The sequence below is a fragment of the Pseudophryne corroboree genome, chromosome 1, assembly GCF_028390025.1.
Source record: "Pseudophryne corroboree isolate aPseCor3 chromosome 1, aPseCor3.hap2, whole genome shotgun sequence".
NCBI lineage: Eukaryota > Metazoa > Chordata > Amphibia > Anura > Myobatrachidae > Pseudophryne > Pseudophryne corroboree.
This window is the reverse complement of record NC_086444.1, coordinates 706,152,370-706,164,939: the sequence shown is the minus strand read 5'-3', so window position 1 is coordinate 706,164,939 and position 12,570 is coordinate 706,152,370. Positions and strand designations below refer to the sequence as shown.

The window sequence follows — 12,570 nt, the reverse complement described above, 5'->3', positions numbered from 1 at the left end:
CTCCGTCGGGCCTTACTGGCCTCGCACCACGCAACTTATTTTCGCCAAATGCGGTGATAATGTTTTGCGGTTACATCCTTCCTGGCTTTGATCAGGATAGGGATGACTTCATCCGGAATGCCTTTTTTCCTTCAGGATCCGGCGTTCAACCGCCATGCCGTCAAACGCAGCCACGGTAAGTCTTGGAACAGACAGGGTCCTTGCTGGAGCAGGTCCCTTCTTAGAGGTAGAGGCCACGGATCCTCCGTGAGCATCTCTTGAAGTTCCGGTTACCAAGTCCTTCTTGGCCAATCCGGAGCCACGAATATAGTGCTTACTCCTCTCCATCTTATCAATCTCAGTACCTTGGGTATGAGAGGCAGATGAGGGAACACATACACTGACTGGTACACCCACGGTGTTACCAGAGCGTCTACAGCTATTGCCTGAGGGTCCCTTGACCTGGCGCAATACCTGTCGAGTTTTTCCCAACGGTTTATAATCATGTGGAAGACTTCTGGGTGAAGTCCCCACTCTCCCGGGTGGAGGTCGTGTCTGCTGAGGAAGTCTGCTTCCCAGTTGTCCACTCCCGGAATGAATACTGTTGACAGTGCTATCACATGATTTTCCGCCCAGCGAAGAATCCTTGCAGCTTCTGCCATTGCCCTCCTGCTTCTTGTGCCACCCTGTCTGTTTACGTGGGTGACTGCCGTGATGTTGTCCGACTGGATCAACACCGGCTGACCTTGAAGCAGAGGTCTTGCTAAGCTTAGAGCATTGTAAATGGCCCTTAGCTTCAGGATATTTATGTGAAGTGATGTCTCCAGGCTTGACCATAAGCCCTGGAAATTCCTTCCCTGTGTGACTGCTCCCCAGCCTCGCAGGCTGGTATCCGTGGTCACCAGGACCCAGTCCTGAATGCCGAATCTGCGGCCCTCTAGAAGATGAGCACTCTGCAACCAACACAGGAGGGACACCCTTGTTCTTGGTGACAGGGTTTTCCGCTGATGCATCTGAAGATGCGACCCGGACCATTTGTCCAGCAGGTCCCACTGGAAAGTTCTTGCGTGGAATCTGCCGAATGGGATTGCTTCGTAGGAAGCCACCATTTTACCCAGAACCCTTGTGCATTGATGCACTGAGACTTGGCTCGGTTTTAGGATGTTCCTGACTAGCTCGGATAACTCCCTGGCTTTCTCCTCCGGGAGAAACACCTTTTTCTGGACTGTGTCCAGGATCATCCCTAGGAACAGAAGACGAGTCGTCGGAACCAGCTGCGATTTTGGAATATTGAGAATCCAATCGTGCTGCCGCAACACTACCTGAGATAGTGCTACACCGACCTCCAACTGTTCCCTGGATCTTACCCTTATCAGGGAATCGTCCAAGTAAGGGATAACTAAAATTCCCTTCCTTCGAAGGAATATCATCATTTCGGCCATTACCTTGGTAAAGACCCGGGGTGCCGTGGACCATCCATACGGCAGCGTCTGAACTGATAGTGACAGTTCTGTACCATAAACCTGAGGTACCCTTGGTGAGAAGGGTAAATTTGGACATGAAGGTAAGCATCCTTGATGTCCCGAGACATCATGTAGTCCCCTTCTTCCAGGTTCGCAATCACTGCTCTGAGTGACTCAATCTTGAATTTGAACCTCTGTATGTAAGTGTTCAAAGATTTTAGATTTAGAATCGGTCTCACCGAGCCGTCCGGCTTCGGTACCACAACAGTGTGGAATAATACCCCGTTCCCTGTTGCAGGAGGGGTACCTTGATTATCACCTGCTGGGAATACAGCTTGTGAATGGCTTCCAAAACTGTCTCCCTGTCAGAAGGAGACATCGGTAAAGCCGACTTTAGGAAACGGCGAGGGGGAGACGTCTCGAATTCCAATTTGTACCCCTGAGATATCACCTGAAGGATCCAGGGGTCTACTTGCGAGTGAGCCCACTGCGCGCTGAAATTCATTGAGACGGGCCCCCCACCGTGCCTGATTCTGCTTGTAAAGCCCCAGCGTCATACTGAGGGCTTGGCAGAGGCGGGAGAGGGTTTCTGTTCCTGGGAACTGGCTGATTTCTGTAGCCTTTTTCCTCTCCCTCTGTCACGGGGCAGAAATGAGGAACCTTTTGCCCGCTTGTCCACGAAAAGACTGCGCCTGATAATACGGCGTCTTCTCATGTTGAGAGGCTACCTGGGGTACAAACGTGGATTTCCCAGCTGTTGCCGTGGCCACTAGGTCTGAAAGACCGACCCCAAATAACTCCTCCCCTTAATAAGGCAATACTTCCAAATGCCGTTTGAAATCCGCATCACCTGACCACTGTCGTGTCCATAACCCTCTACTGGTAGAAATGGACAACGCACTTAGACTTGATGCCAGTCGGCAAATATTCCGCTGTGCATCACGCATATATAGAAATGCATCTTTTAAATGCTCTATAGGCAAAAATATACTGTCCCTATCTAGGGTATCAATATTTTCAGTCAGGGAATCAGACCACGCCAACCCAGCACTGCACATCCAGGCTGAGGCGATTGCTGGTCGCAGTATAACACCAGTATGTGTGTAAATACATTTTAGGATACCCTCCTGCTTTCTATCAGCAGGATCCTTAAGGGCGGCCATCTCAGGAGAGGGTAGAGCCCTTACAAGCGTGTGAGCGCTTTATCCACCCTAGGGGGTGTTTCCCAACGCACCCTAACCTCTGGCGGGAAAGGATATAATGCCAATAACATTTTAGAAATTATCAGTTGTTATCGGGGGAAACCCACGCATCATCACACACCTCATTTAATTTCTCAGATTCAGGAAAACTACAGGTAGTTTTTCCTCACCGAACATAATACCCCTTTTTGGTGGTACTCGTATTATCAGAAATGTGTAAAACATTTTTCATTGCCTCCATCATGTAACGTGTGGCCCTACTGGAAGTCACATTTGTCTCTTCACCGTCGACACTGGAGTCAGTATCCGTGTCGGCGTCTATATCTGCCATCTGAGGTAACGGGCGCTTTAGAGCCCCTGACGGCCTATGAGACGTCTGGACAGGCACAAGCTGAGTAGACGGCTGTCTCATGTCAACCACTGTCTTTTATACAGAGCTGACACTGTCACGTAATTCCTTCCAACAGTTCATCCACTCAGGTGTCGACCCCCTAGAGGGTGACATCACTATTACAGGCAATCTGCTCCGTCTCCACATCATTTTTCTCCTCATACATGTCGACACAAACGTACCGACATACAGCACACACACAGGGAATGCTCTGATAGAGGACAGGACCCCACTAGCCCTTTGGGGAGACAGAGGGAGAGTTTGCCAGCACACACCAGAGCGCTATATATATTATATATATATATATATATATATATATATATATATATATATATACACACACATACAGGGATAACCTTATATAAGTGTTTTTCCCCTTATAGCTGCTGTATCTTTAATACTGCGCGTAATTAGTGCCCCCCCTCTCTTTTTTAACCCTTTCTGTAGTGTAGTGACTGCAGGGGAGAGCCAGGGAGCTTCCCTCCAACGGAGCTGTGAGGGAAAATGGCGCCAGTGTGCTGAGGAGATAAGGCCGCCGATAAGGGGGCGGAGCCTATCTCCCGTTTTTCTATGTATTCTGGCAGGGGTTAAATGCATCCATATAGCCCAGGAGCTATATGTGATGCATTTTTTGCCATCCAAGGTGTTTTTATTGCGTCTCAGGGCGCCCCCCCCAGCGCCCTGCACCCTCAGTGACCGGAGTGTGAAGTGTGCTGAGAGCAATGGCGCACAGCTGCAGTGCTGTGCGCTACCTTGTTGAAGACAGGACGTCTTCTGCCGCCGATTTTCCGGACCTCTTCTGTCTTCTGGCTCTGTAAGGGGGCCGGCGGCGCGGCTCTGGGACCCATCCATGACTGGGCCTGTGATCGTCCCTCTGGAGCTAATGTCCAGTAGCCTAAGAAGCCCAATCCACTCTGCACGCAGGTGAGTTCGCTTCTTCTCCCCTTAGTCCCTCGATGCAGTGAGCCTGTTGCCAGCAGGTCTCACTGAAAATAAAAAACCTAAAACTAAACTTTTCACTAAGCAGCTCAGTAGAGCCACCTAGTGTGCACCCTTCTCGTTCGGGCACAAAAATCTAACTGAGGCTTGGAGGAGGGTCATAGGGGGAGGGGCCAGTGCACACCAGGTAGTTCTAAAGCTTTACTTTTGTGCCCAGTCTCCTGCGGAGCCGCTATTCCCCATGGTCCTTACGGAGTCCCCAGCATCCACTTAGGACGTTAGAGAAATATATATTTATTATTTTGTTGTTTATTTTTATTTATTTTTCCCCCTGGGCTAGAAACTGTAGCTCCATTTGTCTGAATAATAAAACTAGGCTACAAATAGAGTGGAGCATGAGAGAATGAGGCCCAGATTTATCAAGCCTTGGAGAGTGATAAATTGCATCGTGATAAAGTACTAGCCATAACTGCTATGTTAGATACTGTGGGGTCTATTCATGCAGCAGTGAAAAGCCCTGTTTTGCGTTAAACAGGGCTTTTCTCTGCCTACTGCAACTCACAGAGCGGGTTACCGTGGAGAAGTCTCTGACTTCTCCAGCGGTACCCCCGCTCTGTGCCTGAATCGCATCACCATACCTTTGTATGGTGAGTGCGATTCATGAAGGTGCGGAAAGCTCTGCTTTCCGCTTCTCCATGGAGTTCAGGTTCGCCATCTCAGGACGGCGTAACCTGAACTGTGGTGCGGAGACATCAGGGAAGCTCAATGCTTCCCTGATCGCTGCTCTGCACCTCGCGCTGGCTCCGCCCCCCGACCTCCCAGCAACCACTGCGGCCTGCCAGGAGGTCAACACCCTGCGCATGCGCAAAGGGACCCGCCGCTGGACTCCGCACATCGCAGGGAGGGACCGCTGGAGATGACCTCACCGCAGGAGCCCCAGACACCGCAGCGCATTGTCGGAAGGGTGAGTATACATGAATTGCTACTTATTACAGCTATACATCGCATCGAAGCGATGTATAATGATAAGTAGCAATTCAGTTTTCGTTTTCTACATGAATAGACCCCTGTGTTTGAAAAAATGACAGTTAGGAGTTGATTGATAAGTACTTTATCACTGTGCAATTTATCACTCTCCAAGGCTTGATAAGTCTGATATGTAACAAAAGGAGTTTTCCATCAGTGTCTGTTTTTACTGTACAGAGGAACAGCAGGTCTCAGTGAACAGTGGTTGCCAGGCCATGCAGACACTTGTAGTCCTTACATCATATAACAACATACCCAAACATTCTAGGAGTGGCAGTGCTTGCTGGGACATGCAGTTTACCACAAAAAATAAATCAATCTATATTTCAGCAATTTTGTTACATCACACTAACTGCACCTGGGGTTTGAGGTGAGAGACTGTGCTGCAGCATATGACTATTATACTTGGGGTGGTGTTATTTTTGCAAGCTTGTTTCTTCCCTACAGAATTATCCCCATGCTGGACAGGTTAAGAGGATCCAATTAGAGGTCGTTTTTTGCACTTTTTCCCAATGTTTCACTTTTTTTCTTCTTCTCCTTTTTACAGGCTATCCAATTTGAATAGCTTTCCTCTCAGTGTGCTTTCTGTAGAAACAGCCTTGGTTTCGCATCAAAACAGGGCTGTTTCCGGGGATTTGGTTTCGCCTGCTTGAGGCAGGTGAAACAAAAGCCCTGATTAGCAGCGCCAGCTTATCGGGTCTAATTAGATTGCCCCCGGCGGGACAATTAGACACGGCTAATTGGATACCTTCCTTAGACAGGTAACCATTATATTAGAGGTAAATCTGCAGCTGTGCATGAGCTGCATTTTAGTGAGCATGCCGTATATGGACTAAGGCCGCGTGAGACCGATCCTTTGCACCTCTGTACCTAAGGAGTCATAACTGGAGCAATGTCTGTGTGTCCTTTTTGTATGTATGCTTAGTGCAATGGCACTAGGCAAATTGGTGTAGTATTCACTCTCTTTACGAGCTAAAAATAGTCCCAAACTCACAGCTTTTTATCATTATATGACCAAATCCGCCAGACAAATTACTGCAAAAATATCATGCATTCAATCAAAAAAAGAAAAAAAAAAAAAAAAGAAAACTATTTTTACTTTGAAACCATGAACACATGTGATTTGCCATAAATGGAAACAAAAAATAATAAAAATAAACATTTTTTTTGTTTAGCCAAAATGGGTACATACTAGCATGTTGCATATTGCCAGTCAAAACAAAGGTATTTGAGAAGAAGAAGAAGAAATAAATGTTCCATGAAAAGGATTAAATCACAAATATGATAAACTTGACATGGTCAAGAAAAGTGCAAAACCCTTTAAGTCATAGATAGGATAAATAAAATATGCTCATTTTCTTCATACCTCCAACAGTGGTTACATTGTGAGCCTTAGATGTATAAACCATAGCTGCCCACAATACAAAGGAGTTGCTGCTACAAATATTGTGTTTAAGTTTTAGTAATCTCCGCCCCTTTTGGCTCTTTCAAACATCTGTACAGAAACGAAGCCTTGCATTGCAACTGCGCAGAACTGGGACTACGTCATTGTGGATACAGCACACTAGCTCATCTAGAGAAAACCGTGACACGCAACACCTGGCAAAATGGGATACATTCTCTTTACAACTACAATTTACAAGTAAAGAAATTGGTTTAACTCCAGGCAAGACCACCCTAATTATAGATACATTGCTATGATGTGTATGCAATAGCTGGGAAATCTGATTGAGGCACATCACTGTCTGCGCCTTAAAAGCATCAATGACAGCAAACGGGTAATACCATGCACGCCATTTAGCAAGGTGTCATTAGAAACAGAAGCATTAAACTGCTTACTAAGGCTCTATGTCAAAAACAACTCTTCATAATACAGTCAGCAACTCCTTATTTGTGTAATAGGTTAGAAAAAAAAACAAATAAACATGAGGTTTTATATTCATTTATCCACAGTAATCTAGCATGCCATAGCTCTATGTTTATAGGATTTCAAATATACAAATATCTCTTAGAATAGAAAAAAAACACTTAAAAAATGCAGAGAAACAAAAAAGGTATCTGCACAATTTGCCAATTGTAAGGTGTAGTGATTTCTATCGGTTCAGGGCCTACAATGGACTAGAGAGGTTTCCAATCATTTTCTCCCCCCTCCCTTTCACTGGTAGGAGGAATGCGGCTCTCCAGAATTATCAGCCATTCACTTCCCTCCCCCATCAGAACAACAGATGGTCTTCCACAGTGGGTGATGAGAATACCACTCCTCTGTACAAGGGAGATTCTATAACAATATTTCATTTTATCCAAACAAAATACACATAAAAACAATAATAGCAAATAATCCATTTTTTTAAAAATTTTTTAGAAACATTCATTATCTTCCACCTTGAATCGAGATGACAAATAAATCTAGTGAACCCTTTAATGCAAACTATTCATATAGGGAGGTATATTTAAGTAGTCAAGGTTACTATGCAGAGCACAAGGAGAAAGGTTTTATGCGCAATAAGATTTAAGAATATATGCTGAACAGTTGTTCTTAACCATACATATTCAATGTTAGCCATTCATACAGAAAGGCTTTATCATAAGCAGCAGTGCTGCACACTCTCCAGAAACTGACAGCAGCACTGACACAATGACATAGCACTGTCAAGTTAAATGCTCATGAAATTGTTTTAATTGATAATCTGTATTTTAAAAATGCAATGCACAAAAACAACAATATACCTTAAAAAGAGAATACAACATTTTCAAAATATATCCCCAAATAGCTCGATCAGGCCTGAGGATGGAAATGTCACTATGCATAAACCAATGCAACATAAAGAGGTGTTCACTTACACAGTAATAAAATCAGGCTTGCCGTAGCTAAGTATACAAGGGTGAAATTCAGATGACGGATTGACTGCAGGCAATGGCCCACTTAATTCAATCAATACTGGTAAAAAAAAAAAATTAAAAAAAAAAATGAAGCACCCCAAAAAAAAAAAAAAAAAAAAAGTCTAAACGTGCTATCTTCCATTCAATTTTACATAAAACACAAACAAAAGAGCTGAGCATTGGAGCACAGCAATTAAACCGAACAATCTGATGATACACGATGGGAAAAACAAGTCTCCAAGCAAATATCACACCTATTGTCTATGCTAGACATTTGATGATCATAGAAACGCCCCATGATTCGCTCACCGCTATCTCTCACTATCTTACCGGCAGCATTGGGAAGATTGCGGGCACCAGAAGCTGCACTTTCCTATCCAAACATCAATCAATCATTCGACCAATATCCACGGTGCTAGAATGACACCGACCGGAAATACCGTGCCCAAGGCGATGACCCAGCAGAGAATAACGGGAGAGGCGGGGCCTGAACTACAAAGGCGGTGTCTGCAAGGGAGCGGTTTTCCAGCGCTCCGTGTACGAAGCCTGGAGAAAGAAGAAGAGGATAATAGCACTGTTGCAGCCGCTTTCAGCTCAGTACATGTCTGTCACACGAAGGGGGCGGAGTCCGGTCACTGGGAGGAGGGGGTCACTTATGCATAGCGAGTAGACTGAGGTTTAATAAAATAATTCTGTCATCGTATAAGTGAATCGTATAAAGGTCTTTTAAGATGTATTATTGTATCTCATCAATTTTTTTTATTATTCAATGCGAATGTCTCTATTTGGTCATTTTTATTTTTGTCTTAACTTATAATATAGCTGAGCCTACAGTATCTCCGTCATATTTTTGCATACTGCAAAGGTGACGCAAAAAGTGTAGCAGTGTGGTGCTGGGAAATTGAGTTCCCTGCTTTTGCTAGCATCTTCTCCAATTACTAGAAAAATGTGTTCATGAGGGATCATGGGGTAGTCTGGTATCCGGACTCCAGGTCGACAACAAAAAGGTCGACACACCTTAGGTCGACGCCAATTGGTCGACATGGACAAAAGGTCGACAGGAACAAGGTCGACATGGAAAAAGGTTGACATGAGTTTTTAACAATTTTTTTCTTGTTTGGGACCTTTTCATACTTAACGATCCACGTGGACTACGATTGGAACGGTAATCTGTGCCGAGCGAAGCGGAGAGAAGGCACCATGCCCGAAGCATGGCGAGCGAACGCGGTGCACTAATTGGGGTTCCCGGTCACTCTACGAAGAAAACGACACCAAAAAAACATTAAAAACTCATGTCGACCTTTTTCCTGTCGACCTTTTGTCCATGTCGACCTAAGGTGTGTCGACCAATTGGTGTCGACCTAAGGTGTGTCGACCTTTTTTTGTCGACCTGGAGTCCCAGACCCGGGTAGTCTATGTAACAAAGTGAAAAGTGGAACAAAAAAAATCACAGTTGTTTGCTTTGTTTTTAGATCCATATTTAAGGGGACTATTCATGAAGCAGTGAAAAGTGTGGAGAAGTGAGCCAGTGGAGAAGTGGCCCATCACAACCAATCAGCATTGAATTAACATTTATAATTTGCATACTATAAAATTGTACGGAGCAGCTGATTGGTTGCCATGGGCAACTTCTTCACTGGCTCACTTCTGCTCACTTTTCACTGCTTCATGAATAGACCCCTTAAGTGCCAGGACAGAACCTGGCTGTTTCAGCAAGGAGATTTCAAATATTTGTGAAAGCCTTTGCATGGGCTGTGCGACGCATGGCCATCGGAGAGTAAACTCAATGGAATAAAACAATTCACAGGGAAATCATCGATAGTTTCACCCACCGATGGTCATCCATGCTATTTTACTAACTGAGCTATGGGCCAATCAGAGCCTTGGGGTGGGGCTTCGTTGGAGCATTGGAGGGCGGAGCAAGGATCTTTGTCCAGACACTGTGGTATTAAAAAAAAAAACATTGTGCCATTGCTGGTGGAGAACAGAGGCGGATTAGGATGAAAAATCAGACCAGAAAATGTATGAAATAAAGGCTGCTTCCCTGTTACTTCTGCGTCTCATAAGCCAACCTTCTCTAACCGCCTAGGAACGCCCAACACATTTCTAATACACTACTTGGTGCATGTGTATAAATCTGTACTGTATGAATATCATTAGGATGCACACGCGGTGCAGCTCAGACACAAGCACAGAAGAAAAACATTGCACAAAAAAAAACACATTGGCCCCATAGGGAAAAAAAAACACATTAGCCCCTACAGAAAACAATAACACACATTGGATGCCAGCAGCAAAAATACACTGGCCCCTGACAGGTAAAAGAAACACACTGGCCTGCGATATAACAACAACAAAAAACACTGGCCCTCGACAGGGAAAAAAAATACATTGGAGCCCACAGGAAAATATAAATCACATTGGCTCCCGACAGGGAAAATAAAACAAATTAGCGCCACAGAAAAAAAAAATTAGCCCACACAGGAAAAAATAAAACAGATTGGACCAACAGGAAAAATAAAACATTCATGAGGGCAGGGTTGGGGAGGGTTGTAGGGTGGAGAAATTTGGTAACAGAGGCAAGGAGGGGTAGTAGAGCGGGTAGTGTATGTACCAGGGGGTGGGGCAAGCATTGTATATGCCGATGGGGGGGGGGGGGTTTGGTAGGCTGGATAGTGAATGTCCCTGTGTTGGGGGTGTACTGTGTGTAGGGAGAAGGAGGTAGGGTGGGAAGTGTATGTCTCCGGGGCCAGGGGAGATGGACAGGCATCATTTGTCCGTGTCGAGGGGAGGGGTAGCATGTGAAGTGTATGTCCCTGGGGCAAGGAAGTAGTTTATGTCTTTGTGACCAGAGGGTAGGGTAGGTAGTGTATGTCTCAGGGGTGGGGGTGGGGGGGGATCTGAGTTATTAATATACACTATATGGACCAAAGTAGCCACACCTGTTTATTATTGAATTCAGGGGTTTCAATCAGACCCACTGCCACAAGTGTATAAAATCAAGCATCTAGCCATGCAGTCTCCATTTGCAAACATTTGTGATACAAAATGGGTCCTCCTGAATAGCTCAGTGACTTCAAGCGTGGTACTGTAATAGGGTGCCACCTATGCAGTAAGCCGGTTCATGAAATTCCATCCATGCTGGATATTTCACGATCAACTTCAAGTGATATTGGGCATGATACAGACCTGATCGCTGCTTTGTGTTTTCGCTTATCAAACTACTGCGCATGCGTATGCACCGCAATGCACACTTGCGTCACCAAACAGCAACAGGATGGTGTGAAAATTTAAATCGCACGGCTGTTCTCAAGGTAAGTGACAGGAAGAGAACGTTTGTGGGCAGTAACTGTCCATTTTCAGGGAGTGTCTGGGAAAACACAGGCGTGTGGCATCATCTCCAGACCCGATCAGCCTGATTTCTTCGCACTGGAGGAGTAAGTATTGAGCTACACACAGACTGCAAAGAATGGGAAAAACATTTGATGGTGAGTGTGATGCAAACGGTTTTGCAGCTGTCCGCTGACTGAGGGGAATTTTCGCACAGCGTACACATGCAATAGCACACTTGCACAGGGCAAATTTTCACACATCCCCCTGGATGGCGACTATCTGATCGCAGGATAACGTAATTTGCAGCACAGCGATCAGGTTTGAATATAGCATTTTATTAGATAGTGGAAGCATTTAGGAACAACAGCAACTCAACCACGAAGCGGGAGACCATGTAAAATCACAGAGCAGGGTCAATGACTTTTAAGGCGCATGATGCATAAAAGTCACCAACGATGAAGAGTCACCATAGATGAAGAGTTCCAAACTTCCACTGGCATTAATGTAAGTACAAAAACTGTGCGGTGGGAGCTTAATGGAATGGGTTTCCATGGCCGAGCAGCTGCGTGCAAGCCTCACATCACCAAGTCCAATGCCAAGCGTCTGGTGGAGTGGTGTAAAGCACACCGACACTGGACTGGGGAGCAATGGAAACGTGTTCTATCTTCCCTGTTTGGCAGTCAGATTGGTGAGTCTCCAGTGAGGGGTAATCTTAATGCTTCAGCATACAAAGACATTTTGAACAATGCTATGCTTTTACAACTTTGGGGCAACAGTTTGGGAAAGGCCTTATTCTGTTCCAACATGACTGTGCCCCAGTGCACAAAGCAAGAACTATAAAGACATGATTTGATGAGTTGTGGAAGAACTTGACTGGCCCACACAGAGCCCTGACCTCAACCCCATCGAGCATATTTGGGATGAACGGGAATGGATATTGCAAGCCAGGCCTACTCATCCAACATCAGTGCCTGACCTCATAAATGCTCTACAGAATGAATGGGCAAAAATTGCTACAGAAACGCTCCAAAATCTTGGGAAAGCCTTCCAAGAAGAGTGAAAGCTGTTATAGCTGCAAATTAAAGTATATGCTTTTGAATAGAATGTCATTACAGTCCCTGTTGGTGTAATGGTCAGGTGTCCGAAAACTTTTGTTCTTAATGTCATTGGGGCACAGGGGGTGGGGTGGGTAGTGTATGTCCCTGAGGCCAGGTAGGGTATGTTCTGTAGGGGGAAGTGGGATTAGGGTATGTTACAGAGGCCGGAGGTACTGAGGCCAGGGGGTAAGGTCAGTTAGCCTATCTTTCCCACTGTAGCCAGTGCCTGAATATGTTCTGTGCTACTCACATCATGAAAC

The 12,570-nt window shown here is 45.3% G+C and overlaps 1 protein-coding gene across 15 annotated transcripts in view; it reads right to left on the bottom strand.

Annotated features, from left to right (window-relative positions):
• PTPRS (protein tyrosine phosphatase receptor type S) overlaps positions 1-8,496 on the bottom strand; it is a 752,553-nt gene extending 744,057 nt beyond the window's left edge. For 5 of the 15 annotated variants that reach the window (XM_063914880.1, XM_063914883.1, XM_063914887.1 and 2 more), the window contains exon 1: positions 8,211-8,495. The gene's annotated coding sequence lies outside the window, so the exon portion shown is untranslated. Of the gene's footprint in view, positions 1-8,189 lie in introns of all 15 variants that reach the window. The other 10 variants (XM_063914874.1, XM_063914881.1, XM_063914878.1 and 7 more) reach the window with 5 other exon arrangements.
• Between the last annotated feature and the right edge of the window lie 4,074 nt (positions 8,497-12,570).